The 24,954-nt window shown below is 38.0% G+C and overlaps 1 protein-coding gene and 1 pseudogene across 2 annotated transcripts in view; both read left to right on the forward strand.

Annotated features, from left to right (window-relative positions):
• The window catches only part of CRPPA (CDP-L-ribitol pyrophosphorylase A), a 307,819-nt gene that overhangs the window by 65,841 nt on the left and 217,024 nt on the right, over window positions 1–24,954 (forward strand). The window lies entirely within an intron of this gene.
• Window positions 1,848–22,820, forward strand: LOC123836052 (Y-box-binding protein 1-like; annotated as a pseudogene).

Consider the following 24,954-nt stretch of genomic DNA (forward strand, 5'->3'; position numbering starts at 1 on the left):
GATCCAAATTGTGGCATCATTACAATACCGGTTAGGTTTCCTGAAACTGATAATTACAACAATGTCATGCTTTATTCTAATACACCCTGCTTATAAAAAGTATAATTACTTGTACAAATATCTTTTCAATAAGATTAGCAACACAGAATGAAAAGACTGGAGTATTTCCTTAGCGAGTTAGTTGGAAGTATATTCAGCAGTTCGGTTTTTATTAGCATATTGTCTGTCTTTTTATCTCTGGTTTTCATCTTTTTGGTTTAACTTAGTGGGTTTGTCCTGATGTTGAGTGTGTTTTAGATATACATGCCTTAGGGGAATAAGTGTATTTGAAATGGAAGAAAATAGGATGACTAACTCCATTATTTTCTGATAGAGTTCAGTGAAGGAGGTTCAGGAAACACCCTATTTGTGTTTAATGATACTAACTTCCTTTCTTGGGAACACACCTTTTTCTTAACCATAGTAGTCTGCAGGGTAATGAGAAAAATGCAAGGAATAAATATTTTATCATCTAATTCAAGAATAACTAAAACTTCTAAGATGCTTTGCTCAGGCTTTTTTCTTTTTCCTTAAGGTAATCAGAAGTTTCTTTATAGGTTAAAAAATGTCCAAAGCCTTCCTTAATCTGATGAAGATAGGTTACACCATTGGTGCAGTCTGTGTGTTCCCTACCACAAAGTATTAAATGGTATTAAGAGTATAAGGAAGTTACATTTTTTTCCCTTTCATTAGAAGTAGGCTAGTCTACTTACTGCATACCTGATTTTGATGGATTTTGGAATGCATAAATGCCCTTTGTTTTCAACCCTATTCCAAATCATGTCACATGATGTCCTGGTGGTCTATAAAGCAGTATAATACTATGTGAAAAAAACCAAAATGTGGCACTCAATATACAGTTCAGTAAATTTTACTTTTTATATTCACCATGTTTATTCATTCAGGTGAAATAATTTATTAACTTTTATTTCTAAAAGGAACATCTTTCCTTGCATAATTTTTCAAGAGGATTTGTAACTATCAAATTGTGTAATTAAAATGTCCTCTTATTTTCCGTAAGACATTGTAAAAATTTAATTTACTAAAGAAAAATTTATTTTCATCTAGTGTAAATGATAAACAGTGTAATTATATTACCCCACCCCCCCGTGTAGCTGCTTGTGTCTTGACTCAATTTTCTGGAAGATAAAACAGTGATATCATTTAAAGTGGTATTAAGTTTGCACCCAGGTAAAGTAAATCCTGACAGAGCAGGAACAAAAACAAATCAGGAGACCCCAATTAAGTTCTCAGTTTCTCTTCTGAAATTGACATCATAAATGCTAGACTAGAAACAGGATAAGGATATATTTGTTAATGCTGTTGTTAATACACTGAAGCCAACTATGAGAAGGGGGACTATCATAGTAATAAAAATCCACAAACTTTGAAATTATGCTGTTGGGGTTTGAATATGAGTTCTTATTCTGTCAATCTGTTTCCTTACCTCATTTTCTTAATGGTTAAATAGATACTACTTTAAGCCCTATCTCAAAGGGAACTTGGGATGAACTAGCCCATGTGAAATTTTCTAGTACAGTACTTCATATTAGAAGTGATTGCTGTTGTGAGGTGCAGAGATTCCCAAAACTCCTAGCATGAAACAACAATCAATTATTCTTGCTTGCCTGTCTGCAGATTGGCTGGGTGTTGGTTGATCTAGGCTGGGCTTGACTGGGTTGTTGTTGTCATGTCTGGTGTTTTATATGTGGTTCCCTGCTTGAGCGCGGTACTCAGGTTTGCTCTATGTGTGTTTCTTGAGCCCAGGCTGAAGGGGCAGCAGCTACCTTGGAGAACTTCTTAGAGCAATGGCAGAAATTAGAAGAGAAGTGGAAAGATGTGATTCTTCAAAAGCAATAGGCATGCGTCTATCAGAGTGGCACTTCCACTCCCATTCCATTGGACAAGGGAAGCCATATGACCAGTCCCCACAGGAGTGCAGTGGGCAGGTACACTTCACACTTCAGATGGTTACAAAGGCATGTGTATATCATTCTACTACAAGGACATGAAAAAATTAAGACCACTACTTACATCTTCATTAGTAACAAATACTAGATGTTGCTTCTGCTTTTCTTTGGAAAGTTATTTTTAACTTCTTTACTTTTTCTTCTTACCATGAACTTTTTGGCTTGAACAAAATAGATACTGAACCTGTAACATTCTTGTGGTATTAGCAGCTTTACAAGTCTGACTAGTCATATATATTTTTTTCTGCTAACACAAGTGCTTTTTCTCATACTCTGGCCTAATTTCATCCTTTAGATCACAGCTTAAAAATCAACTCCTTATGAAGCCTTCCTATGTTTTCTTCTTATTTTCTGATTCCCTTTTTAATTTCCTTTGTAGTACTTATTTGATCTGTAATAATTTGGTTTGTGTACTTGTTTGTTACCTTTATTCCCTGAAAATATGTAGTTCATGAAGTCAGGGACTTTGTCCTGTTCATTGTGTTTGCTTCAGAGACCTTGGTTAGTTTTGATAACTGACTGTTAGGGCCACTTTTCACTTCCTGTGCTTTAAATTCTTCCTTTAACATTTCAAATTCACCAATGAATAGTGAGCCTCCAAAACATCAGAACCATTGACCTCTGCATGCATGCTTTCTACCTGTGACCTTGCTATGTAGCCCTGGGTGTGCTGTATCATTTCCAAGTCTTGTAAGTGATAAACTTTTACCTACCCACCCCCTCGCCACCCCAAGTTTCCTGATGGCTATTGCTGAAGGGTGTCTTGGAATCCTAGTAAGAACTGCTGGAGTTGGTCTGGTCATAACATTGGTTTGGAGTTAGGAGATGCCTGTAGGAGGCTTCCTGGGGCCCATGTGAGTGCCCCTGGACATTTGTAGCTGATAGCATTCCTATCAGTAGGTGGAGACTGGCACAAAAGAGTAAGAAGAATAAAATTGGAAAAAGGATAGAACAAGTTTATTTTTAGTTGAAATAAATTATCATTACTCTGTCTCATGTTGGTATGGCAGTTTACTAGAAGAGTTTATTAAACAACACATTAGAACACTTAAATTATACAATGGATTTTGAAGAAGCATTTTTAGAGGGAAGTGAATTTAGCAATACTTTAACAAAACCTTTATATCTTGATGCAGAGGATTCAAGGAAATGCTTAGGGTTCTGGAAGGAAATAATCTAAGTAAATGCTGTCTCCAGAAGCAGTTTGCTTATACTATTAGAAAGTAGATTTCTGATATATAAAATGGGCTAATTCTACATGTTTTATAAATCTCAAAGGGCTGAGAATGACATTATAGTTCCCAAACTGGTGACCATGAGAGTTGAGTGCTGTCTACAAATGTGTGGGTGTCTCCTATATTTTCTTATAATTGAATTCTTTTTTTAGCATTAAAAAAAAAAGCAAAAACATGTCTTTTAACAACAAAAGTTTCAGCAATACTGGGTTCTCTGTACTCTTTTGTGCTATATTGTCATACAAATGACATCTTCATACACTGTATACCTTCAATACTCATTGATAATTACTGCTCTTTCTAAATCAGATAAAAGGGTACAATATAGTTGTCTGTTGTATTAAGTTCTGTATGTAGTTACTTTTACTGGTTGCTGTCTGTTACTTCACTTTAGCCTCGAAGACTCCCTTTGGTGTTTCTTCTAGATCATGGTGGCTGGTAAACATTCTATTGCTGTTTGCTTACATGGAATGTTGTACTTCATATGAAGGGTTATTTTGTTGGATATAAAATTCTTGGTTGACAGTTGCTTTTTCTTTTAGTGCTTAGAATATGTTCTGCCACTGCTTAAGGGAGTTCATCAGACATGGTTTCCTTTGGTTCATGAAACATGTTTAAAATAACTTGAGTCTTTACCTAGTATGTCAGAAGTCTAGTCTTTCTCAGGACAGTTGTATGATTTTTTCTTTATGTATGCTCTTGTTTCTTGGCATATCTGCTAATTTTTGTTGAAAACTAGCCATTTTTAGTAATATGGCAATTTTGGAAATCAGAACCCATCCCCCTAGAGTTTGCTTTTGAAAATAATTGATTCTACTATTGATTTGTTAAATGACTTAACCTGAATTATGTAGTGTGTATATTCTTCTCTACTATGTCATATGTAGCCAGTGAAGTCTCTGCTCGCTCGGATAGTTCAGTGGTCACTTAACGAGAAGAGATTTCCTTAAGTATCTGGAATAAACCATGTTTCCTGCTTTGCCTAGTGTCTCTGTGTGTAGGGGCACACTTGCTGTGCTCGGGGAAGCAGTTCACAACTCTGGCTTGGTTCTCACTTTCTGCTTGTGAAGCACTAGATGAGTCAGAAGAGCGAGCATAGGACCTTCTCATGTCTTTCGTGGGCATGTGGGCATCCCTATGCATGTTCATGGTCTTTACTAGATACCTAGGAATAGCATTTGAGCTTTTCAAAGCCTTGTATGGATATCTCATTCTTCAGCTTTTCCTTTTAATGGTTCAGGTTAGCTTATTGTTTGCCTCAGTTGTTGCCACCACATGAGGCAGCTGCTGTAATAAGCAATTACTGTTGATACTTTTTAGTACATTCCCAGGGAAACATTCACTGGAAGTCTCTGACTTAAGTCAAATAAAAACAAACCTTGGAACTTAGGTTTTTCATGTAGCTTGTAGACAGGTGAAGGGGTAAAACTCTTGTAGCTACCTGGGGATTAGAATTTGGAGAAGCTCCAATTTTGTTCTGCCTTATCCAGTGGCTGCTAGGCTTCTGTTTTTCACTGTGGATGTAGGGTATTGGTTTTCAAGATGACAATCTTGGTCAGGAGAGACTGTTGGCGGGGGGTGGGGGGGTTTGGGGAGAACAGGGTAAGTTAAAATGGCACAATATTCACTTTTTTTTTTCTTTACCAAGATTCAGCATTAGCTACTGGAACAAACATTCCATAGACTGTCACATGGCTTTGATTAATTTCCAGAGTTCTGAAAAAGTTAATTTTCATAATATCTGTCAATGTTCTTGTTGGTTTTATGGAAAAAAGAATTACAGAGCCCTCAACAAGTAACTATATTTACTTGATTTAGTGCCCTCAATAAATAACTATTACTTGATTGTTTACATGACTGTTGTCTCAGATGTCTGAGTTTAGGAGTGTCAAGTCAAATATGCAAGAGCCAAATATGCCAACATTGATTATTGACCATATACTATATACTTGCCATATCCATCATGTTACTTATAACTATATTTTGATACTAAATGCACATCGTTTAAATGTCTTTTCCTTTAAGTTGGAACTATATTTCTCTAAAATGTACATTTGTGCTTGTTTTTGGCTTTTAATTACCATTAAGTACATATGATTTGCCTGATTCAAGGGGGTGGGGACTTTGAGTGTATTCTGTAGAAAAAGAGTGAGTGAAAATGCTGAACTTGGAAGGTTTAAATCATGATTGTCTCACCTGTGTTCCATGGAATATTCTTTAAGATAAGTTCTTAGGAAAAGGCTTCATGGTAAAATATATTTGGGAGGTAATAGACATAATATCACCCACTTGAATATTTAAAATGGATATTAGTAACCAAAGACTGACACGAAGTTACTCAAGTTTAAGGTAGCATTTCCTAAACTTAATTGCATAAGGAGCATTTTCTGCTAGCAATACCCTGAGAAATAAGTACATTTCTGCACAAGAAACCAGTACACCTCTAGACAATTTTATTCACTTATTTTAACTTTATATTTCAAATAAAGTTACAGGGAAGATATGCATAGGTGATTAGTGGTGACAAGTTGAGATAAAAGCAATCTTACATACTTTGCTGGAGAATAGAAATGTACTTAGTTATGCTAAGCTGTTTCATTAACCATAGTTTTTATATAATGAGGAGTTAATAAATTGACAATTAAATTTTTATTTGTGCTATAGATCTTTAAGAATACAGTGAATTAGTTCTTAATGCTTTGCACAGTTCCAGACATATGGCAATTTTTAATGTGTGTGTATGTGTAATGATTTAGTGCATTTTATTGTCTTTAAGATAATATGATTTCATAGAACTTATCACTTGGAAGAAAAACTACAGGAAACTGAAATAGAATTTTGAGCTCCTGATTTTTGGGGATGGACCATTTCTAGGTTTGTAAATTCAGGGAAAGCTATTGAAACCCTTTGAAACAGGCAAGAACATTTTCTGGTCTAATCTGTTTGAAAATGCCACAGTTTAATGCAGTATCCCTTATACTTGTGGCTTACATCATGGTTTCTAGATACTTGACCTTTATATGTCTTTTGTGATTGTAACCAAATGGGAATTAAATTTTATTTAGGCCTTTGTTTTTAATGACTGAAGAGATTCTTTTAGAAAAATACATAATTTTAGGCTTAATCTGACTATAAAATCCCTGGCTTTTGTCTTTGTGCATGCATACATGTGTGTGGGATTTTCAGTAGGTTTGCATTCTATGCAGTTTACAAATGAGAAGACTAGGCACAGCGTGAAGCAGTACCTCTAAGGAGTTAATTTTCCACTTATGTGTAATACCTTCAAATTGAAGTAAATGTATTGTCTTTTTCAATCAAATATTACTTGTGTATATACAATCTGAGGATCTGATGATATTCTGAAAGCAGTTTTAGATTAAAAAGGTAGAATGCATGAATTTTTATTTATTTTATTTAAAGATTTTATTTATTTATTTGACCGAGGGAGATACAGCAAGAGAGGGAACACAAGCAGGGGGAGTGGGAGAGGGAGAAGCAGGCTTCCTGCTGAGCAGGGAGCCCGATGTGGGGCTCAATCTCAGGACCCTGGGATCATGACCTGAGCCGAAGGCAGATGCTTAATTACTGAGCCACCCAGGTGCCCCTAGAATGCATGAATTTTTAAAGAATATCAACCCTTCTCAAAGTCATCCAAAAAATAGAAAAAAGAAATCTTCCAAACACATTTATGAAGTCAGAATTACCCTGACAGGGAAACCAGACAAAGATGCCACAAGAAAATAAAATTATAGGCCAGTATCTCTGATGAACATAATGCAAAAATCCTAAACAAAATATTAGCAAACTGAATGCAACAACACATTGAAAGGACCACAGTCATGGGGGGTTGATGGAAGAATGGGTCACCATCTATGAATGACTCCATGTGATGTAATCACATTAACAAAATGAAGTATAAAAATCATGATCAACCTCTATTTTTGATAAGTCAAGAAAGTAGAGGACTTATAGAGGAGATGTATTTCAACATAATAAAGGTCATAGATGACAGGCCCACATAAACCCCTCATACTCAGTGATGAAAAGCTGAAAGCCTTTCCTCTAAGATCAGAAACAAGACAAGGATGCTCACTATCCCCACTTGTATGCAACATGGTTTTGGAAGTTCTAGCAAGAGCAATTAGGCAAAAAAAAAAAAAAAAAAAAAAAAAGGGGGAGTGACATCCAATTGGAAAGGAAGAAAATTACTCAGTATTTGCAGATCATGTGGTACAGGTAATAACCCTTAAAGAGTCCACCAAAAACTATTAGAATGAATAAATTCAATAGTTACATAATATAAAATCAAAACACAGAAACTTGTTTCTATACACTAATAACTAACAGAAAAATCTACACACTAAAAACTAACAATTGCATCAAAAAGAATAAAATATGTAGGAACAATTTAACCAATGAGGTGAAAGACTTACATATTGAAAACTAGGATAATAAGAAAAGAGATTGAAAACATAAATACATGGAAAGATTTTTCTGCTGATGGATTAGAAGAATCAATACTCAGAATGTTCATACTGAAAGCAGTCTACAGATTCTGTGCAATTCCTATCAAGGTTCCAATGGCATTTTTCACAGAAATAGAAAAACTCATCCTAAAATTTGTACAGAACCACAAAAGATCATGAATAGCCAAAGAGGTATTGAGAAAGAACAAATGTGGAGACATTATGCTTTTTGATTGCAAACTACATTAACAAGCAATAGTAACTAAAACACTATGTTATCAGCATAAACACATAGTATCAATGGAACAGAGAACCCAGAAATACAAACATGCATATGGCCACTTTATGACAAGTCAGGCACATAAGGGAAGAGGACAGTCTTTCCAATAAATGGTATTGGTGACACTAGGTAGCCATATGCATAAGGAGAAAACTTGACCACTATCTTGTACCATACACAAAATGGACTAAACACTTGAGCATAGGATCTGAAACCATAAAACTCCAAGCCAGTCTAGGCAGTAGGCTCCTTTTTTTTTTTTTTTATTAAAGATTTTATTAGAATGAGTAGAGAGCATGAGAGGGGGGAGGGTCAGAGAGAGAGGCAGACTCCCTGCTGAGCAGGGAGCCTGACGTGGGACTCGATCCCGGGACTCCAGGATCATGACCTGAGCCGAAGGCAGTCGCTTAACCAACTGAGCCACCCAGACGCCCATAGGCAGTAGGCTCCTTGATGTTGATCTTGGCAATGACTTTTTTGAATCTGACCCCAAGAACAAGAACAGACACAGAAGTGAGACTACATCAAACTGAAAGGCTTCTATACCCTGATGGGAAAAAACAAAATCAAAATACAGCCTACTGAATGGGAGGACGTATTTACAATTCATGTATCTGGTAATATCAAAATTTATATCAAATATACAAAGGACCCCTAAAATTCAATAGAAAAGTATCTAAAAAATGGGCAATCTGAATACCTTTTTCAAGAAGACCTGCAGGTGGCCCACAGGTACATGAAAAGATGCTCAACATCTCTAATCAGGGAAGTGCAAATCAGAACCACAGTGAGCTATCGCTTCACACCAGTCAGAAAGAGCCAAGAAATAACAAATGTGGGCAAGGATGTGGAGAAAACGGAATCCTCCTGCACTGTTGATGGAATGTAAATTGGTGCAGCCACCCTGGAAAACCATATGGAGGTTGCTCAATTAAAGAAATACCATGATTCAGCACTTCGCTTCTGGGTATTTATCACATGCACAGGAAAACCTTCAAAAAGATATCTGCACTCCTGCGTTCATTGCAGCCTTATTTATGATAGCCAATATATGGAAACAACCAAAATGCCTATAGATGGTGAATAAAGAAAATCTCCTATGTGGAGTCTTAAAAACAAAACTCAAGTTCATGGTTACAGAGAAGAGATGGGTGGTTGCCAGAGGTAGGAGGTGAGGAGTGGGTGGGAAAAATGAGTGAAGGGGGTCAAAAGGTTAAAAAAAAAAAAGCAAAACCCACAAAACCTAACAACCAAATTACTGTTCTCTCTCTCAAAACATAGCAGGGAGGATTTCATCAACAAAATATAGGTAGAGAGTTACATATTTATGATTTTAAAAACAAACCAGCAACTTAAGAATTGTCTGCAAGACTATTACTACTTAATCTAGGTGTAGTGCTTTAGTGCTTTTCACAGAATTTGAAGCAAGACTGGTCGTACTCTGAATGTAGTCTATTTAGATTGTTGTGCATTTAACTGGAGTATTGGCGCAATGAAATATACAGGATATATAAATCTTTCAGTTAAAAGTTAAGGCAGGGTTCTAGAATCTCTCAAGAGACTGAATAAAGTTAAAAAAGGGGGGGCATTAAAAAAAAACCCTCAAAAATCCTGGATGAATTGGAAGATGTTTTCTCCCACTAAGGGTTCTATGGTAATTAGACAGTAATTACTGTCTAACATGAAATACATACATGGCTTTTATTTTATTTTTTTATTTTTTATTTTTTTAAGATTTTATTTATTTATTTGACAGAGAGAGACACAGCGAGAGAGGGAACACAAGTAGGGGGAGTGGGAGAGGGAGAAGCAGGCTCCCCGCAGAGCAGGGAGCCCGATGTGGGACTCGATCCCAGGACCCTGGGATCATGACCTGAGCCGAAGGCAGTCGCTCAACCGACTGAGCCACCCAGGCGCCCCATATATGGCTTTTAAAAATAGATGAGTGACATTAGAACAAGAAGCCTCTTTGAGCTTTATGGAGAACTGAGAAGAGACTAACATTATGCAGAGTGTGTCTTAGCCTGAGGCAAAAGCAATGCACGGTGGTGAATATGGCCTGGCATTTTGAGTTAGTGATGGGACACTCCCTGTCAGCTGTGTTGAATTTCCACTTCCATGTAAAGTCAGGCAGAATGAGTGTAGGTTGCACGTTGCACTTTTATTACTGAGCCAAGGAGCTTCCCCTTCCTCTTTCGTGCATATATTGATAAATTATATGTAGATAAGGATACATACCTAATGATATAAATATACTGACATAAAAAATTCAAGATGAAAAACACTGTTTACCTTAAGGAACATTTTGAATGAAATGAATATAGGAAAGAAAGAAATCATTTTACCCTGGGGAGAGCACATACTTATCTCCAGCAGCTATTGCCTTGCAGTTACCTTTTTTTTTTGGCTGCACAAGATGCACTCAGAACCACAGTATTCAAGGTGCTTGTTACTTGACACTGTTGAGTCCTGGCCACCTTCCCTTGTTTTTCCCCAAAGCTGTGATCTATTTGAAGATAATCAATGTCACCTGGAGTGAATTGGTGACCTCTCCACTATGGGAAATGGGGAAGGAAAACTATTTCTTTCAGGTGGATGATTGAAAGGATGCTATGAAATATTTCTACTCTTTCAGGAAAAATGGGACTAAGTTAAAACATGAAAATGAACTGGAAGGTCCTATGCCAGGCACTTATTTTCACTTTAACCTAGAAAGACATCAAGATTCAAACTCCTATTTTTCTTTGACATTTCAGCAAGGCATCCAGAAATGGTACGGGCTGGGGGGGGGGTGGGAGGGGGGATAAAATGGCTTTTTTGTGATTTGGTAGTTTTCAGGCACTAGATAAAATTGGTCCAATTTAGACTTATATCAGGAAGGATGTTTTACATCTTTTTGCTGTGCATATGAGTGATGAAGAGATAGTTTGTAGTCTCTAGTGTTACCACTCTGAAATCTTTCACAAGCTCACTTTGTGGGGAAAAAACCCACACAACAAACTCCACAAGATTGGGAAAGAACTCTTCAGGTATGTTTTGAATTTCTTTCTCTCTCCTAACCTCAAAACATAACATGCAAAATTAATGAAATAGATTTAACATAGGTTAGTCACTTTTTTCCAGGAATTTTGCTTCAGCTTTTCTGTGGTCCCAAGTTAAGATAATTGTAGCTCATAATGGACTTGATGAGTCTTAAATCTTCTCATATGAGGATTCCCTAGAGAAACTTTTAAGAGATTTCTTTCTTTAGCCTCTACATGTGTTTCCTCCTACTCTTGATATTTTCACAATGAAAACTAATCAGCTGGGTTTGTTTTGTTTTGTTTTGTTTTTTGTATTTAATTTAGGCCTGTGTCTGTTAGATGTCTGTTTAATATGAAAATCCTTTGGGGGAAAGAATGTGCTTTTGCTTACATTGAATAGCAGGGAATAACTGTCAACACTCAGGGAATAATAATTATTAATCAAGGAGGGAATGCAATTCCTTCAGAGGACTGAGACCTGGGGGTGGGTAGGAGTCCTATGCTTTGTTCTTAGTGCTGTCACTGAACTTTGTTTTTCCTCTAGTTTTTCTTAATATATATTCTAATCTTTGTTATGAAAGTATTGTTAGGCCATGTTTTTTTGAGCATAAAGACTAAATTTCTGTTTTTGGACAGACTATCATTTCTTTTTATGTTGCCAAGTCCACTATATTTTACCAACATGTTACTTTAAAAGGAGTAAGTACTATTCCTTGTGATGTTGGTTGTATAGTAGATGTGTTCTACTGTATATGTTTATTTACAGTTAAAAATGAAATCCTATGAGCCTCAGATAATGTAAGGTACTCTAGAACCATTAAACATGGTAGAAGATGCTATCAGTGTTCGTGCTGAAGTTAAGCTGAGACTGCAGGTTTCACGTGCATTGTGAAAGAAGTACCAGGGTGTGCTCTTGCAGAGTTTCAGTCTGATACTCATCATTTTGGTTTGGAAAAGGTTTTTGGATAATTGGCCATATTTGCAAATCATCATCAGTGATGTTCTCGTGGTTACACAGTCCCCAGTTCTGCCGGAGAATTTTGAGGTAATTACATCTAATAATAATTCTTACTGTTGCTGTAATTTTCCAATGTCCAGGGAACCTCCCTATCTCTTATGTTTGCAGAGAAGAGAGACTTAAAGTTTTTGAAGAAAGACCTGTCAGTTTCTGGAAAAATAAAGTTGGTAACAGTAACTGGCAAGTTGTTGAGACCTTTGTTAGAGCCAGGGTTTTGTTGCTTTATGATAAATCCATTTTTTTTTTTTTTTTTGCTATTCCTCTGCTTAATTTATGATTTCTGTTGCCTGTAACTTGAGCTTTACTTGCCATAGCTCTTCAGCTTTAAGAAGAACATGTGCCATTGTAGGTTTGGTTTCCTTACCCAACTTGCAGATTATTTTATTATGTTGTAGTTCAAATTTCTTGCAGATGGAATGTGATTTACTTTGCTTTATTTATTCACCCAGCTCATAAGCCATGGATCATCTGATAGATTGGCTACTCTGGGGATAGGTCCGCACCAATAGACTGAACAGCGGAACGGGGTTGGGGACGGAAGAAATGACAGGAAATGAAACAAGGTTGATGCTGCTTTAGCTAGGACTGTGGATTAGGCATTTCCTTTAAAAAAAAGGGTAAGGCAGGGTAAGCACCCAATATAGGTACTATATTCAAAACAAGTTCAGGTATACAGTGTGGCATCTGATGATGTCCTAATCATGGGAATAAAAACAGGCAGATTGAGGCAAATACTGAAAACCTTACATTGTTGTAGGCATTTCCACCATGGAGATAAAAATGAGGCCAACATCAGAATTGTTTTTTGACAACTCAGTTGTTATATAGTGGACAGATTACACAAGGAAGATGAGGTTAGAGATTGTGTAATGGAGAGTGCACTAGAGGCAAGGGCCAGTGTAGTAAAGGAAACGCAAGGGCCTAAGCGCATCAAAGGCCCGTGTGATGGCCTGGAGCCTTTGCTGCTTGCCAGTGGCATGCTCTGCCGATCCATGATGCAATCCTCAGAACATGCAGGGAATGCACAGAAAGTGATCTACCTACTGGGCTGTGTGTTTACTCCCTTGTTTGATACCGGTTGATAACAAACAAAATCTCAACTCCTTGCAGGCTAAGGGGATTTTTAAAAAATTCCTTAGAATAGGATGTTATCTATTAGAGAAGAAATAGTGCAATCGAGGTGTCCTAGATGATCGTCTGGTGTGCCCAGGTGATCCTGCTATAATAATTTTTTTCCAGTCTGTAGCTGTCTGTGCTATGAAGTTCGTCCTGCCCAGGGTCCACAGTGGAGCTCTCTGTGGGTGAGGGACAGGTATGCAGGTCTTAGTTCATTCTCTGCTCAGCAAGGCTTTTGTGGAGATGTGTGTTAATATGCATGTTTGATATAATACTTTCCTTAGGATGTATTACATATATTTGATAGACTGATTTAAAGACAAAAAGGTGTTTGTTTTCATCATCCAGCTTTGAGGTGTAACATTGCCAGGATATTATTTGGTATCTTCAGTGTGCTCTTTTTTATTTGCATCCCTGTCCTGATTATGTTCCCTTCCCTGCTATTACTGTGTTTAATTTTGTGTTAATAATTTTCTTGCCTTCCTCTATAGTCTTAACATATAAATAGAGTGTCCAAAAATTGCTTGGTTTTGGATATTTTTATAAAGAGAGTCATCAGACTTGTAATGTTTCTCTGTGACTTTTTGTACAACGTCTTTGAGACTCCTGTTGCATATATTTGTGGTTTCTTATTTAGAGTTGCTTAATATACATAGACTATTCATCGAAGTCTTCCTAGTTGTTGGTAAATTTGTAACTTTTTCAGTAACTTAGTTTGCCATTGCTGTATCACTGGTGTGTAATAAAATATCTACAAACGTGGTGGTTCGACGTTAATCAATTTACGCTCATGTATCTGTGGGTTAGCAGAGGTTCTGATCTTGGACTTGGCTAGATAGCTCTGTTTTGGGGTAGCTCTGCCTCACATTGCAGGTGTACATAGGCTGGACAATTTCCCATTCTTCACCCTTCTTTGACTAGCAGTTTATCCAGGAATGTTCTTTTATGGAGATGGCAGAGGTATAAGAGAGGGGAAACATGCAAGGTTTCTGAAAGCTTAGATTTGCACCTGGGACACTGTCACTTCTGCCTCCTATTGGATAATGCAAATCATATGGCCAAACTTGCAGTGAATTCATTTTCTCCATTCTCAGGCTTTGGCCATCATGGACCTGTTTTCTGTCTCTATAGTTCTTTGCCTTCTAGAATGTTATACAAATGGAATCATAGATGTATAGCCTTTTGTGTCTGGCTTATTACAATAAAGCATAATTTTGAGAGTCATGCTGTTGTACAGAGCAGTCTTTTTATTGATGAAGAGCTTTTTGGGGGTTAGGTTAGTATTCACCTTAGTGGCCTACTGTTGAGGAAGCTTTAATTCCCACTCTAAGTTATGACTTGTATCATGATAGAGATCTGAAAGAACAGAGTTCATAAAAAAAGAAGCTACAGAGTTTCATAGATAATGTGTCAGTTAAGAGTTAGTGCTGAGGGAACTACACTGAAAAGTGAAAGACTTGTAAAGATGTTAAACTATCATGGGAAATGTGAGAAAACTAGAGACAAGGCTGGAGATGCTAAATTATTACAAGGAGTGGGCCAGAAGGAGGCTACTGTACAAGTTGTGTAGAAGGTGGGTTAATTTTAAAACTGTACTTCCAGTGAGTAAAGGACTTCAGGTAATGTCTAATTTAAGTTTAAAGCAGATTGTTAAAGTTTTAACTGCTTGCACTGAACTCCGGTTCTGCAACTTACACAATGAGTCAATTAAAAGAAAATAATCTCTTGACATGATAGATGGTTCTCTTCAGTTATCCCAGCTTATAAACATACCTCTGATATGCGTGGGGCCTCCTTGTGTTAAAATTGCCTGTGTGATTTTCCCCAGCCTTTCTGCTCCTTCTCAGTGCCTATAGTATTTAATGCCTGGTAAATTTTCCTTAAGTATTTGCTTAGTAAGTGTATAGGTGTTCTTCAACTTTTCTGATCATTCCTTTTCATGTTTTTCCCTGTGAAAGTTTCGTATATGTATTTACAACTTCTTAGGAGTATTTTTACTAGATACCCTACAGCTAACATATCTAACTGATGCCATTAGCTTAACCAATAGACCTACTCTTTTTTCCACATCTTTCAGCTTGGGTAACAATGTCACCAATCCTGTAGCTACTGGAGTAACTTGTTGCTTTGGATTCTCCCTTCTCTCTGTTTCCTGGACTTATTTCAGATAATGATGATCTTTTTGCATTCTGGAAGTGGCCTTGTAACAGTTTTCTTTGCATAAATTTAAAGCTGTCTTGTGTCTGGGGTTGGATAGTGATAAAGGGTTTCCATTTTTCCCTTAGTTTATAATGGGATTAGATAATGAATGCATGTGTAATTTGTCCAGTTCATGTGTTTCTGGGCAGTATTCTAATCTTAATTTTATCGCTAACCCTTGATCAGTGTACTTTTCCAAAGATGGTCCATAAGAGAGAGGAATAGAATATCTCAGTGAAAGTTTTTAATAGTGCTTGACAATATTTGATTGTGAATGTCAACAGCGTGACTAAAAATACGGTTTTAGAATTCCTGGTGAAATTCATTTTCCCATGTTAACTTTTCTCCCAATTTATCTGAAAGCCAAAACGGAAATAACATCTTCTAGGTAGTGGTCAACTGATACATATGGATGGTATTTGTCTCTAGGTTCACAATGAATTTCCTTTGGGTAAGGTTGGCAAAAATGTAATAAACTGGACAGTTTTATTTTTTAGTTGATAGGTACTTGAAAACCTCTTAGGAGTATAACTATGTAAACTCATTTAAAAACTTGCACACAAAGAAATCCTGTCCTTAGCCAGGTCATTTGTGCTTTGTTTCCTGAAGCATGAGAGTTGTTTCTGTATTAGCAGCCTCATATGGGCTTAGTCTGAAATTGCTTATTTATTCATAAAATGATCTGATAAATTGTAAGAACCAAGCTTCTTGGATAACTGTCTCTCGTGCAATTCTAGAATGCATTGCATAATACAAACAATGTAAATGTATGCAAGATGCTTAAAGTTTGATTTTCAGATGATAAATGGAATGCAGGTGTTCATTGTTTACCTAATTGTAAGATAGGCTATTTTGTTTCTACTTGAAACATTCTGAGCATGGATCTGTAACTGCAGAGTAAGAATCCTGTGCAAGCATGCCTTTGATTTAGTTTTTCTCTAATGTATATATTGTTCTTTGTTGGGCAAACTTCCCAGGCTCTCTTGCAAAAATAATACTGTGAATGATGTTAAAGCTGGAAGGATAGATAGGTAATTGGATTATTTGTAGCTATGGACCATGACACAATTACCATAAAACAATGGATCCAAACTTCGATGCGTGTTATAGAAGTTCAAACTTGTGGAATCCTTTCCCAGAAAATAACCACATTATACACAGGATATTTTATTCAGAGGTTTTTCAGTCCCTCTGAGGCCTGTTCATTTATCTCATGTTAACAACTTTGCTACATTCTCATATACTGTTTATGGGAATATAAATTGAAATCACCTTTATGGAAACAGTTTGAAATTAAAATGCACATACTTCAGCTTCTGGGTAAAGATAACTGACTGAACACTTAGATAATTTTGATCATTCCTGAAACCTAATTTAAAGCTACTAGAAAGAAAGCCAGGGTGCCTGGTGGCTCAGCCATTTAAGTGTCTGCCTTCGGCTCAGGTCATGATCTCAGGGTCCTGTGATGGAGCCCAGTGTCAGGCTCCCTGCTCTGCTTCTCCCTCTCCCTCTGCCCACGCCTCCTCCCCCCCCGCCCCGCTCACGCTCACTCACTCTCTCACAAAATCTTTGAAATAAAAAAACAGAAAGTGATTAAAAACATAGACCCACAGAATAAAGAGAATAAGAGGGGACAATGGTAAGCCATTAGCTAGAAAGTAGGTGAATTTAGTAGTAACTGGCACATTAGATCTGAGAAAGCTCAATTAGAACAGTGGTAGGGAAAGCTAGGAATTGGAATTATCTACAGTAGAGTTCCCCAAAAGTTGAGGGTCTGGTAGCACCTTTAGAACTGAGTGAAGGGGGGTATATGGAGGGTTCACTGAAAACTAAGAAGCAGTCTGGGGGTGAAGTATTCCCTGTGTCTGGGGAAAATTTTGGGTACAGTTGATGAAATGAGTGCCTTGCCTAAAATAGTGACTCACAAACCTTGTGCTTACTATTGGCTGAATGGGGAAGGCCATGGCCCCTTATCCCACTCAGCAGCTGGTATCTTGGTGGCTTTGCCTTTCCCTCTTGGCTGAAAACCGGAAGAGTTTTGTTTGGAGAATCTGTCCAGTCTAAAAATAAAGACCTAAAACACTAACTTCAGAGGTTCCCCTGTAAGCATCTTAACCCGGTCACACTGCAGTAAAGCTTACTGTTCACAAACTCCAACTCTGCCCTCATTGGTTAATATCTCTTGAATCTTCCCCTCTTAAATAAGGGCTGACAAGTATTACTGGACCATCTAAAGAGTGTACTTTGGAAGATAGAGACTGAATCAGGAAAGAGTAACATGGAGGATGCAGCAAATAGGCTGGGAAAGAGAAAGGTTTTAAAAGTTAAAGTCATTACATGGGGTGCCTGGGTGGCTCAGTCGTTAAGCGTCTGCCTTCGGCTCAGGTCATGATCCCAGGGTCCTGGGATCGAGCCCCGCATCGGGCTCCCTGCTCTGCGGGAAGCCTGCTTCTCCTTCTCCCACTCCCCCTGCTTGTGTTCCCTCTTTCGCTGTGTCTCTCTCTGTCAAAAAATAAATAAAATCTTTAAAAAAAAAAAAAAAGTTAAAGTCATTACAAAGATCAAGTTATTGCAAACAGGAAACAAGTTCACAATGCTTAAAAAAATAAACATTTAGAGAATAAAAGATTCGGGATAAAAAGCAAATCTGAGAAAATCTTTCCCAACGGACAGGAGGAAGAAATACAGGAAAGGAGAGAAAATTAGAAGTGCAATCAAAGAGAACCAATAACAAATCAATAACAAAAGTTGTCAAAAAAGAAAAAATAAAGGGGAGGAAATGCCAAAGAAATGAGGCAGTAAAAAGCAATTTAAAAACTTAAGTCTGGGCACCTGGGTGGCTCAGTTGGTTAAGCGACTGCCTTCGGCTCAGGTCATGATCCTGGAGTCCTGGGATCGAGTCCCGCATCAGGCTCCCTGCTCGGCAGGGAGTCTGCTTCTCCCTCTGACCCTCCTCCCTCTCATGCTCTCTGTCTCCCATTCTCTCTGTCTCAAATAAATAAATAAAATCTTTAAAAAACAAAACAAAACAAAACAAAAACAAAACTTAAGTCTTAGGCACCCTTTCTCAGAAAGCTATTAGAGGATTGTTCCATAAAAATGAGGTAGTCATTCAAGAAAGATTACATGGGATACAGAAGAGAAGAGATAGATGACAGCAGAGAGATGTAGATTATCCCCACAATGATGGTATAGGGAGATTTTAGAATGATAACTGTGTGACTGGCAGAGGACAACCAGTCCATGTTGAGAAAGCTCAGAAGACTCCAAGGGTGATTACTTCAGCAATACAAAATTGGTGAAGTGCCTTGTGTCTAAACATCTGGAGAGTAGAACTAAACAAATACCTAAGTGTTAGCTGTTGAATGAGTCCTAAGTATATAGAAAACTGAACACTTAGTTTAGAAGGTAAGTTCTAATTCCAGGGAAGACAAAGGCTTGTGAAAGAAAGGAATTCTAATCTATGACTTAGCTGGGAGGAATGTTTACATAGTGATGTAAACACTCAGTACTGATTTAACCAAAATTATGACATTGAAGGGATGGGGAATAGTAAGTATTAGTGTGTGTTGTGGTGAGGTTGGGAGGGAAGGGGACAAAATTAATTCTTCAATAGATAGCCAATTCAGAAGATAAAGAGGCAGTATCATGAGTATGTTCAGAGATACGTTGTGATAAGTAGGTTAGTTGACCCCAGTTTTTTGGTCCTCTGACACTATTCTACTCACGTGCCCTTGCCATGGCCTCTTGGTGAGTGAAGTATATTTCCCTGGTTGGTCATTCTGGATTGGGCCTCCTACCTTGCTTTGGGATTTTTAGCAGACATGATTAGGCAGAGGCTTAAATGTGACTTGCTGTTGGGCTGTGGTTCCAGTATTGCCATTAAGAAGGCATAAACTGGTTGGTTGCAGCCCCTCCAGTTTGTCTTGCAGAGGGTGACCAGTAGGTCAGAGCTGCTACAGCCAAGTCCCAACACTGCAGCTAGAAGCACAATTGTCTCAGCCAACCCGCAGCTTTGGTGAGTGAGATGGAAGCTTATGACTACATGCCACCAAGATCTTATATTTGTTCTCCTGCAATTGTTGACTGTTACACATGGAAACGAATAATAAATTAATCACTTGAAAGAAGGAGAAATAATTGCATCTGGGGAAGACAAATTACAGTGAAGGGGGTGAGGTAAACTATTTTGTAACAAATCTTATGGGGATATTTGGTTCTTCAAACTATGTACGCTTAAAACTGATAAAAATATGAATTGAAAATTAAGGGAATAAAACAACAGGATTGATTGGTAGTTGGAGTTCATAAAGAAGATCTAGTAGATAGGTAATAGATGGAGGCCTCTAGGATGCTAATAATAAATTTTTAATGCCTTTGATTGTAGTTTCTTGATTTTTTTTTTTTTAAGGGCAGTCTAAGAAAATGGAGGTTTTCCTACCAAGATCAAGTGGTAGTTTTATAGTGTTGGGTGCCTCAATGAGTTAAAAGGGCAAGTTTAATGTGAGAAGAGACTAAGAGAAATGATAGATTGGAGGTCCTGGCCAGATACTTGAGTTGTGGAAATTAAAAATGTCAGAGGAGCCACAGATAGAGGTTAACTCAAGTTGACAGGTGGCTGCCAAAGGGGAGGATAGGTATGGGGGACTGGCAGAATGGGTGAAGGGGAATGGAAGGCACATGCTCCTAGCTACAGAATGTGTAAGTCACTAGGATGAAAGGTGACAGCATAGGGAATATAGTCAGTGGTATTGTAGTAGTGTCCTATGGTGACAGATGGGAGCTACACTTGTGATGAGCAGAGCATCATCTATAGACTTGTCGAATCACTGTTGTGTACCCGAGAGTAATGTAACATTTTGTGTCTGCTGTACTTGAATTAAAAAAGAAAAAACAAAAACAATCAAAATAACGGTTCAGTAAGGGAAAGGGGAAAAAAAAAAAAGCAGCTTTGCAGTGTTGGATCGGTAGGGGGAGCGGAGAGCAGACTCCAGGTTAGTTACCGTCGCACCCCGGCAGGAGCCGCGGCCACCCAGCAGCTGGCCCGGTCACCGTCACTGCGACCCTGGGCAGCGAGGCCGGGACCCACCAGCCGCCGCCGCCACCGCCCCTGATCGGCGCTGCGCACCTGAAGATTGGGAGGATCGACAGTGGCGCCTGGCGCCAGGGACAACAAAGTAATCCCAACGAAGTTTGGGGAACAGTAAAATGGTTCAGTGTAAGAAACGGATATGGTTTCATCAGGAGAGACACCAGTGAAGAGGTGTTTGTACACCAAACTGCCATAAAGAAGAAGCCGGGAAGTCCCTTCGCAGTGTAGGAGATGGAGAGACAGAGTTTGATGATGATCAAGGAGAAAGGGGTGCAGAGGCGGCCAATGGGACAGGCTGTGTTGGAGCTTCAGTGCAAGGCAGTAAATATGCAGACTGGAACCATTATAGACTCTATGCACGTGGCAGTGGTTGTCTACACAGTTACCAGCAGAATTACCAGAAGAGTGAAAGCCGCGGGGAGAACGAGGGATAGGAGAGTGCTCCCAAAGGCGGGGGTGGAGGTGGGGGCCCCCCACAGGTCAGGCTGTACCAGCGGTTCCCAGCTTCCTACAGGCAGAGACCCTCTGGGTGCCCAGCCCCTGTATTCCGGCCCTGCTGTGCAGGGAGAAGTGGTGGAAGGTGCAGACAACCAGGGTGCCAGAGAACAAGATTGACCAGTGCGACAGAATGTGTGTCGAGGTTATGGACCACGATTCCGCAGGGGGCCTTCTCGCCAAACACAGCCTAGAGAGGACAGCAATGAAGAACATAAGGCAAATGGAGGAGATGAGACCCACGGTCAGCAGCCACCTCAGCCTCCGTACTGCCCTAACTTCAATTACTGATGCCGAGGCCCAGAAAACCCTAAACCACAAGATGGCAAAGAGACAATCTTTTAGAAATGAACAAAAGATTGAAGCTGAAGACCTAAGCCCTTGCTGTTTGCCCATTGACCAGATAAATGGAACTGTCTGCGTTATCTATGCAGCATGGGGTTTTTATCATTTTTACCTAAAGACATCTCTTTTTGGTAATGACAAATGTTTTTCTCAAAAATGCCTTCTTTTTCTCAATACCTCTTTAAAGGTTTTTAAGTAGTTTCATATCTGATCAAGTTAAGATTTTTAAGAACCTCATTTTTAATTTGTAATAAAAGATTATAGCTTTTTTTTTTTTAAGTCAAACGGCAAGCACCTGTTAATAAAGGTCTTCAGTAATTGTCAAAAAACCCAAGTTTCTAGGATTGATTACACTGAGTAGTTGTTCAGGTGAAGATAAAAGGTCAAAGAAGCTTCTAGAGGATTTGAAAGTTTTTGTGTATAAACTTGGAATTCAGCCAGTGTAATGTCACTAGCTGGAATAAAAAGGAAGACTGATTGGTGTGCCTAAAACTGCAGAGCCCATGAGGTTGTGAGAGATGATAGTACTATGAAGATAAGAAGATTTTGCCAGATGGCATAAATTCTGGAAGGATAGGACTTTTTCCTGGAAGAACAGTGGGGATCTGGAATGTTAACCCTGACTTCAAGCCCTGTTACTAAGTGGTGGTTGGGAAAGGTAATAGATTCCACTTGTGAATGTTGTCAAGCAATTGGTATACCTTCCGATCTAGGAGGTGAAGAACCTGTTATGTAATGTGTATTGCAGCATAACAGAATGTTACAGTAGAAAGGTAGGGAAGGAGGTTAACTTTGGGGTGAAGATCCATGAGGAAGGACTAAAAAGTGTGGGAGGTTTATTACTTTAGTAAATTAGTCATAAAACTTTATTACACACAGTAAAAAAACAGTAAAGAAATATATACATAACAAAAATCTTCAACTATGTGTAATTTACAGAGTACTTTAAAATGGGTAGAGACTATCCATTACTCTAATGGTCACAATTGAGAATTCATAATAGTTATACACACTTTTCTTATTTTCTCTTTATTCTTACTATTACAATCCTAATTTTTCTCAGTTTTCTTGATGAAAACCGGGTGTAAGGGAAAGCAGAAGGGAAAGATCAGTACACATGGTCAGAGCTACTCCAATATTGGTACAAAAGAGATAGAACTTTACATAAACATTAGATGTTATCAAAAAGCTTCTGGCTACTTACTAAATCCCAATTTGTATAGTTAACTATCTAAATTCATAACTAATATCCAGACTTTATCAAGGAATAGCCATAAACTAGACACTGAACCAGACACCTCATGGTCTGTTCCTTTTAATAATTCTCATTCTCCATTTCTCAAAATGGAACAAACTGAGGAACAGACTACTTAAATATCTTCTCCACAACTTGCATGTGGAAAGATCACAGCAGGGATCCAACTGACTCGATTTGACTTCAGTGTTTATGCTCTTAAACCTTTGGTAAAGGACCTCAAATTCATGAGAATATACATATACTTGCATCAATTCAGCAAACCCATTTAAGGACTTGTTATAAATTTTAATATACAGCTTGCAAATTTCAAATTTTTAAAACAAATTAAAAATACCTTACATTTACTATGATGACAGAGTTCATATTTTGTAATACAGTGATAACAGTTTATGTGTATTTTCAACTTTGATGTTCAGATTTTTAAATTAAAATTTTAAATAAATTTTCTGCAACATAATTATCACTAGAATATCAGATTGATTTGTTGAAAGTATTAAATACATGTGTTTTGAAACAAAATCCTGAACTTGGAAGCATTCATTTCTTGGGAATTCTGGTGTTGCATATAACATTACATTATATAAATATTATATGAATTTTTTTCAGTGGGATACACAAGGACAGTGTACATGTACCAAGGGTAAAAAGAGAACCTGCGTGTCAACTCTGTCCCTTTTACTTCCTTCTTAGAGGCAATTTTTCCTGGGACCTTCCAAAGAGATTCTATTCATTCTTAAACTATGTCTGTGCATTTCTTTACATTTGTAGGTACCCCTCCTGAGGAGACCCAGTGCCTTCTTTTACTTGGTTTCTCATTGTGCCGTGTGCATAGCAATCATCTTGAGACTCGACTTGACTACCGTGTTAGGAGATCCTGCTTTCTATATCCTAGGTCTTTAGTTGACCCATTATGTCCCCCAGTTTTGTGGAGCATCATGTCCTGAGAAAGAGTGCATGGGGGAACTTCAGCTTTCCTATGCCTGTGAAGAACTTAGAAACTGTCACTCCTTTCTAAGAACAACTAAAAAGTTGAGCAAACTGAAAAAATCAGCAACTCTTTTTAGATCCATCAGAAGTGAGGCCATAGGGCAAACTGCTGTCCTCACAGACACAAGTAAAAATAAAATACTTTGAACTAAACACAAATGAAGACACTTACTTTGAAATACAGCAGAAGCAGTCCTTAAAGGGAAATGCATAGTGTTGAATGTACATAGTGGGAATGAAACCGCATCTAATTGATAATCTAAAATTCCATGTTCGGGAATCAGAAAACGTAAATAAATTCCAAAGTAAGCAGAGAAAAATGGTAAAAACTGGAGCAGAAATGAATGAAATGGAAAACTAAGACAAAAGTCAAACCCAAATGCTGGTTTTTAAAAAAGATTAATGGAATAACTATACCACACAAAGAAGAGAATACTCAAATTACGAACCCAGACAGGGAATAGGGAACATCTTTATAGAACCGATAGAAATTAGAAGGATAAACGGAATAAGATGAACAACTCTGTCCTCAAAGTTGATAACCTAGATGAAATGGAATGATTACGTGAGAGAGACAATCTGCCACAACTCACATGAGAATAGACAAACTGAGTAGGCTTATGTCTATTAAAGAAATAAAATCGGGGCACCTGGGTGGCTCAGTCAGTTAAGTGTCTGCCTTCGGCTCAGGTCATGATCCCAGGGTCCTGGGATTGAGCCCCATGTCAGGCTCCCTGCTCATCAGGAGCCTGCTTCTCCCTCTCCTCCCCGCTTGTGCTCTATCTATCTCTGTCACTCTCAAATAAAATCTTTAAAAAATAAGTAGAATCAATGATTTTCTAAAATAGCCTGAAGTCCAGATGCATTCGTTTGTGAAATCTAACAGATGTTTAAAGAAGAAATTATTGAAGTTCTCTATATTTGCCCATAGAAGACAGAAGCAGAGGGAGGGATGGCTAACTCATTCTGATGCTAGCCTAATAGGCAAAGCAGACAAAGATGGATAAGAAAACAACAGACCACTGTCATGAACATAAATGAAAAAATCATCAACAAATATTAGCAAGTAGAATCTAATAATGTATGTAAAGAATTAAAGACTTTAGCCAAGTGGGATTTATCCCAGGTATTCAAGGCTAGTTCATCTTTAAAAAATCAACTACAGTACATCACATCCACAGGCTGAAGAAGAAGAAAAATAATACATGCAAGGAAAGTATTTGGCAAAATCCAGCAGCTATTCATGGTAAAATCTTAGCAAGCTAGAATAGAGGGAGTACTTCCTCAATTTGATAAAGACTGGGCACAAAAAATCTACAGCTAACATCATACTTTTTTCTTTTTTAAGTAGTATTTTAGAGTGTGAACACAAGTGGGGTGAGAGGGAGAGGGAGATAAGCAGACTTCCTGCTAAGTGTGGAGCCCAGTGTG

Source organism: Mirounga angustirostris, unplaced genomic scaffold (assembly GCF_029215605.1).
Source record: "Mirounga angustirostris isolate CCGP_5_RB_7025 unplaced genomic scaffold, mMirAng1.0.hap1 SCAF_12, whole genome shotgun sequence".
In the NCBI taxonomy this organism is placed as follows: domain Eukaryota; kingdom Metazoa; phylum Chordata; class Mammalia; order Carnivora; family Phocidae; genus Mirounga; species Mirounga angustirostris.